The sequence below is a fragment of the Haliaeetus albicilla genome, chromosome 27 (genome assembly GCF_947461875.1).
Source record: "Haliaeetus albicilla chromosome 27, bHalAlb1.1, whole genome shotgun sequence".
NCBI lineage: Eukaryota > Metazoa > Chordata > Aves > Accipitriformes > Accipitridae > Haliaeetus > Haliaeetus albicilla.
In genome coordinates this window covers 2,862,218-2,867,621 of record NC_091509.1, presented here as the reverse complement: position 1 = coordinate 2,867,621, position 5,404 = coordinate 2,862,218, and the positions used below count along the sequence as shown (strand labels likewise).

General features: G+C 43.7%; 1 protein-coding gene across 2 annotated transcripts in view; it reads left to right on the top strand.

Moving 5' to 3' along the window:
- Positions 1–241: 241 nt before the first annotated feature.
- Positions 242–5,404, top strand: part of LOC138682301 (uncharacterized) — a 51,771-nt gene continuing 46,608 nt past the window's right edge. For both annotated transcript variants that reach the window (XM_069772378.1, XM_069772379.1), the window contains exon 1: positions 242–4,665. The gene's annotated coding sequence lies outside the window, so the exon portion shown is untranslated. The remainder of the gene's footprint in view (positions 4,666–5,404) is intronic.

The following is a 5,404-nucleotide window of genomic DNA, read 5'->3' as shown; positions in this document are numbered from 1 at the left end:
GGCAGGGATAGACTGCACCGCCGTACCATAGAGAGGAGCTAGAGCGGCGCCCGGCGGAGCGCGGGAACGGCGCGGGCGGCCCGGGAAGGGCCGTGCTGTGGGACGGGGCGGGGACGGGGCTGAGGGAGGCCCGGGCCGCCTGGAGGGGCCCGCCTAGGCCCTGGGGTCCCCGTGTGGGTCGGGGTGCCTTGTAGGCCCGGTGGGTGCTGGGGGGGGCGTTCCTTGAAGGCCGTGTGGGGGGTGCGCTTGTAGGTCTGGGTGTTCTGGGGATCGCCTGTGGCTCGGGGGGTGTGTGTGTGATAAATCCCCCTTGGAAAGCTCAAGTAGGTGGGGGCAGCCGGTTGTGCTGCAGATCTGGGGTTTCTGTGAAGTCCCTGAGCCCGGAGAAATGCCCTGGGTGTGAGGATTTGGAAGTAGGGACCAAATTAGTAGCGGGGAGTGCTGCAGTATACCCAAACCTGAGATTGCCTAAGAAACCTTGCCTTTTCCAGACCCAGAATGGCCTGCAACGGCAGTGCAGGTGGACATTTGGGCGCCCTGCAATTGAGATAAGACAAGGAGAAATCGCATACTGCAAAATACTTTTCTTGTAGCAAGAAAGTAATTTCAGGTGTGAACAGAAACTCAGTCGCTTGATCTTTCTGTAACCAGTGATCTGATTAATTATATCTGGGAAATGGGTATAAATGCAAAACATTTGTGAATGGAAATGTGTAAAAAATGCATTAAGATGTGGTTGTGGTTTGGGTTGTGTATGAACCTGCATCCACCTCCTGTCTGCAGTCAGCCTGATTTTGTGATTGATCGTGCTCGCAGAGGCCTTCCTTGGCCAGTGTGTTTCAACCGTGTTGCAACAGGAGATGGCAGAGTTCCCAACCGAGAGCATGGCATGCCAGTGTGAGAAAAAGATACGCTTTATATTCTCCTTACCCTAGTCGTTTCCTCCAGAAGTATGAATATTGCTGCCCCTGTGCTCGTTTCAGCTGAACAGCGTACTTTCTTGTTTATTTCTTCATTCCATAGGCACAGAAATTCTTGGTTGTTCTGGCAGTTTGTCTCTCTTTCCAGAATATGGTGTTCTCTTTGCTGGTAATTCCTGTTATGAACTGGTAGTTCTTGTTCAATATTATCCGTGTTTTATGCTTGGCTGGCTGCAAGGTTAGCTCCAAGCGTGGCTTTCCAGGAGATACGTAATCACTCTCTTTCATCAGCCTAAATGCTTGCTTTAAACTACTGAATTTCTTTTGGTTTTCCATAGCTTTTATTTTTTTTGTAGTGTCTTATGGGACACAAATCCTTTATCCTTTTCACCCCAGATTTGGCTAAATACCTTAATTACAAAGTCATTTAGTTGTCTGTTTTAGTAAATGTGTCTGTAATTGTCTCATCTTAGTAGACTGGTATTTGCTAAGCTACTACAGTTTGTTTGGGGATGAAAATTACATGCAAAGTAGAAATATCAGTATCTTCACTCCATCTTGCCTTAATTTTCTTGCTTATCAAGTTGATATCAGTAATTAATGCTCCAAAAACTTAAACTGCATTTGTTGGTATTGGTTCATCCAAGATCTTCTCGGCTAATCACTGTATTTTTAATGCTGTTAGTCCTAGTTTCCTTTCAAGTCCCGAGTCATCCGGTGTTTGATACTCTCTCTTTCCTGCAACTGGCAAGTCAATAGCAGAGCTAATCTGTTTTGATTCATATTGTGAGGATGCCACAGGAGTTGAACAATGTCAGTTGTGCAGTTGCTGTGCGTTTGTGTCTTTTACTCTGGAGAAGGAAAATAGCCAAATGAAGATGAGATGAGAGGGGGATTCTGTGAGATGAGGAAGGGGATTGTCCAGAGCAAGACGAAGTTGAGATAGCAAAGATCAGAGATGTAGGCTGTCATGGAGTAACGTGGCTAAAGGAGTAAATGTCATGGAGAGAAACGACTCCAGCTATGCAGGCAGGAGGACAGTGCATTCTGTGTGAGAGCTGCTCCTTGTGTCTTCCCAGCTCAGCTAGTTTGTGTACGTGCAGCTTGCAGTCAGAGAGTAGAAAGGACATTGGGAAGGAAGAGGCAATAAGCCATGAGGAATTGCTGCAGGTGCAGAGTGTCTTGCTACAGCATTTCTGACCGTTGGTGGTGGTCCATGCACCCAGGAGTGCTGAGGGAGGTGGCTGATGTCATTGCAGGGCCACTTTGAAAGGTCACAGTAATCAGGAGAGGATTCTGATAACTGAAAAAGGGCAAACATCATGTGCATTCAAGAAGGGTAAGAAGAGGGAATGGGCAACTCTAAAACACTCTGTTTAGCCTGGGTCTCTGGGAGATGATGGCACACCTTCTCCTGGAAACTTTGTTTTAAGCATGTGAAGGACAAGAAGGTGGCTGGGAACAGCCAGCAAGGATTTGACAAGGGCAATCATGCTTAACCAACCTGATTGCCTTCTGTGATGAGACTGGCTCAGAGAACAAGGGGAGAGCAGTGGGTGTTGTTTATCTTGACTTTAGCAAGGCCTTTGACATGGTCTCCCATATTATCATCTTAGCAAATTGGTGAGGTATGGATTGGATAAATAGACTGTAAGTTGGATGGAAAATTGCCTGGATTGTTGGGCTCAGATGATGGTGATCAGTGGGCTAGCACACAGAGTGTAAGAGAAGAGGCTGAGAAAACTGTTTGTTATCACACAATAATTTTAGGAAAATAAATACTTTGCTCCTTAGGGAAATAAATACTGTGCTCCTTAAGAAATAGATTTATTTTGGTGGGAAGAGGAAACCAGACTGGTTGTAGAAAGCAAGTTAAAAACAAACATTGAAGTTCTAGGAGATTATACACATTCCGAGGTCCTTTAAAACCTTGTAATTGAAAGCACTCTCTTATTCACTGGTTTAAACACTTGTTAATGCCAGTCCCTCCTTAAAGTCCAGGCAAAATCAACATATCTCTAAGTTCTTGACTATTTCTTTGAGACATATTTGCCACTGGAACTTTATTCCCTGGGTGCTGGAGCTGTTCCCTCTTGTCTCATACTGGTCTTCTGGTAACTTAGGTTTTCATCTGTGTTTTTCTTTTTCTGCATCTTGAGCAAAGTAACTTAGTGGAACATGCAAGCTTTGATACACAACAGTTTTTTTTTTTTTCTAAAGCCAGAAATTTGCCGCTAAAAAAAACCCCCACCATACGACTTTCACCAAGTATACTCGAAACATTGTAATTACAGATGATCTAGTTTCACAGCTCACAGACAAAGAAAATGTGTTTGTTTTACTTTATTAGATTTCTTGTAATATGTTCATATGAAACCAGATGTGCATATACACACTCTGTCAATACTGCCAACTGCAATTTATTAAGTTCTATAAATTTTTTCCACTAGGTCACTGTATTGTTAACCAGACATTGAATGCAGGATCAATGCTGAAGATGGGAAGGCTAAATTTCAAAGTAAACAGTCTCATGTTTCTCTTAATAAGTTTATAAGGGGCATTTTTGAGGAAGTCTTAATTAATCATAGGCCTAAAACCTCTCTTAATGTGGTTGTATTTTTCTAACAAGAAAATAAGAAAGGGAAGGTGTTTGGGCATAAGCTATAGCTCGCGCTGCCATTTCAGTCTTCCCTGACTGCTGCAAAGCCCCTCAGTCAGTCATTGTAATCCAGAGCTGGAACTGGGAGTGCGTTCTGGGGATATATCTTGTTGCTTTGTGATGAACTCTGAGGCCCTGGGAGAATCTCTTGGTGTTGACAGCCCCTGACAGTAAATGTCACATGAATTCGGAGGGAGCTCAGAGCCTTCTGGTGACTGCTATGAGAAGAGACATGGTGACAGAAAACCTGATTGATGAGCCATGCCACAAGTAGAGGGAGCGCTGTGTGGTGATTGCTTATAATTGAATGGTCCACGGAAGTTATTTCTGGGTTTCCTATGAATGGTGACATACACTCCAGAAGTGTTTTCACAGGGTAGGCCTGCAGATTTTAACCCTGGTACTCAGCAACTCCCTGTTAACGCAGCGTTAACAGACTTTAAAACTTAACGGGCTGTTTTAGCTTCATGCCTAGCATAATAATGAAACAAATGACAGCCAGAGATGGTCAGTCATGCAATTACCTTTAGAAATGTTCCTTTGTCAGCTTTTGCCTCCTCTTTTTAGTGCTTTCTCCTTCTGTCTCAGCTCTGTGATCTGACAACGCAGAGATGTTGATTATCAAGGTTCTTCCCGATTCTGACAATGCGCTTCTCTGACATGGGCTTGTCGCAGCCATGTTAAGCACAGCAGTGATGCTCCTGGCATTAAATGGGAATGTGAGACGTTATAGCCCACTCACCCAGCAAAGCATCTGCTCACACTGACCAATTAAATTGGCTTCTCTCTCATTAAAACCCTTGTGCAGACTCTGGTATGTCACAGATCTTTAAAATCTCCATTATGAATTCCACTTTCTTCTGGGTATTTTTAGCTTATACTTGAAGAAATGATTATTGTCTCTTGCACTTAAACATATCAATTTCAGCTCCACAGACATCTCCTCTGGGCCATATTCAAAGACCTGAGCTGACTTGAACTGCTGGATCTGTAGGGAGGATTTCAACACAGCTCTAAGCGCTTGGACATTGGAGCCATGCAAGGAGGAAGAGCGAGAGAAATTCAAGCCCTCCCCCCTTCCCTTTGGTAAGTCAGGAGCACATCCCTTGCAGATTTACTTGGTTGTGCCAATTTAGTGTGATTTCTTCTGAGGGCCAGGAACCACTCAAGGAAGGCTGACAGGTTTTATCAACAGAATGGAAACTGAAGTGATAAGGTGAGAGTTATTGACCTGATAACTAACAAACAGAAAACTTCAGTGTCCCTCAAGCTAAATATTGCACTCAGCAGGTAAGTAAAAGATGGCAACAGCTGTGGTCTTGTCACTGAGTGAGAGTGTGTTTTAGTGTAGAGGAGCAGGAGGTGAACTGTGAAAACAAACACATTCAGTTTGCTACAGACTATTTCCCTCTATTACTTTTAATGAGAGCTAAACTCCAAAATGCACAATGGGACAATAATATTTTAGCTAGAAGGAACTCTTCGTACAGCTCCTAAATTCTAGACAACCGGTTGCAATTAAAATGATTTTTTGCATATTATTAATAGCTTGCCAGTAGTTTAAGGCTGTTATCAGGTGTGGGACCAATTGGTACTAGCCACTGCACAACTGAATGAAAAGTAGTGCTGTCCTTGAAGGAGCTGAGTTAACAACCTGAACCCACAATGCTCAAAGGAGTTTGAAAAATGAGAGAAATGTAAAAAGGTGAGAGGAGCTGTGTTAAAATACATCACTATAGAGGCTGGCAAGCAACATGGCTGGATTGCCATAGTCAGGTGTTAGTAAATGCTGCCTAAGTGTTTTTTTATTTATTTTAATTCAGAA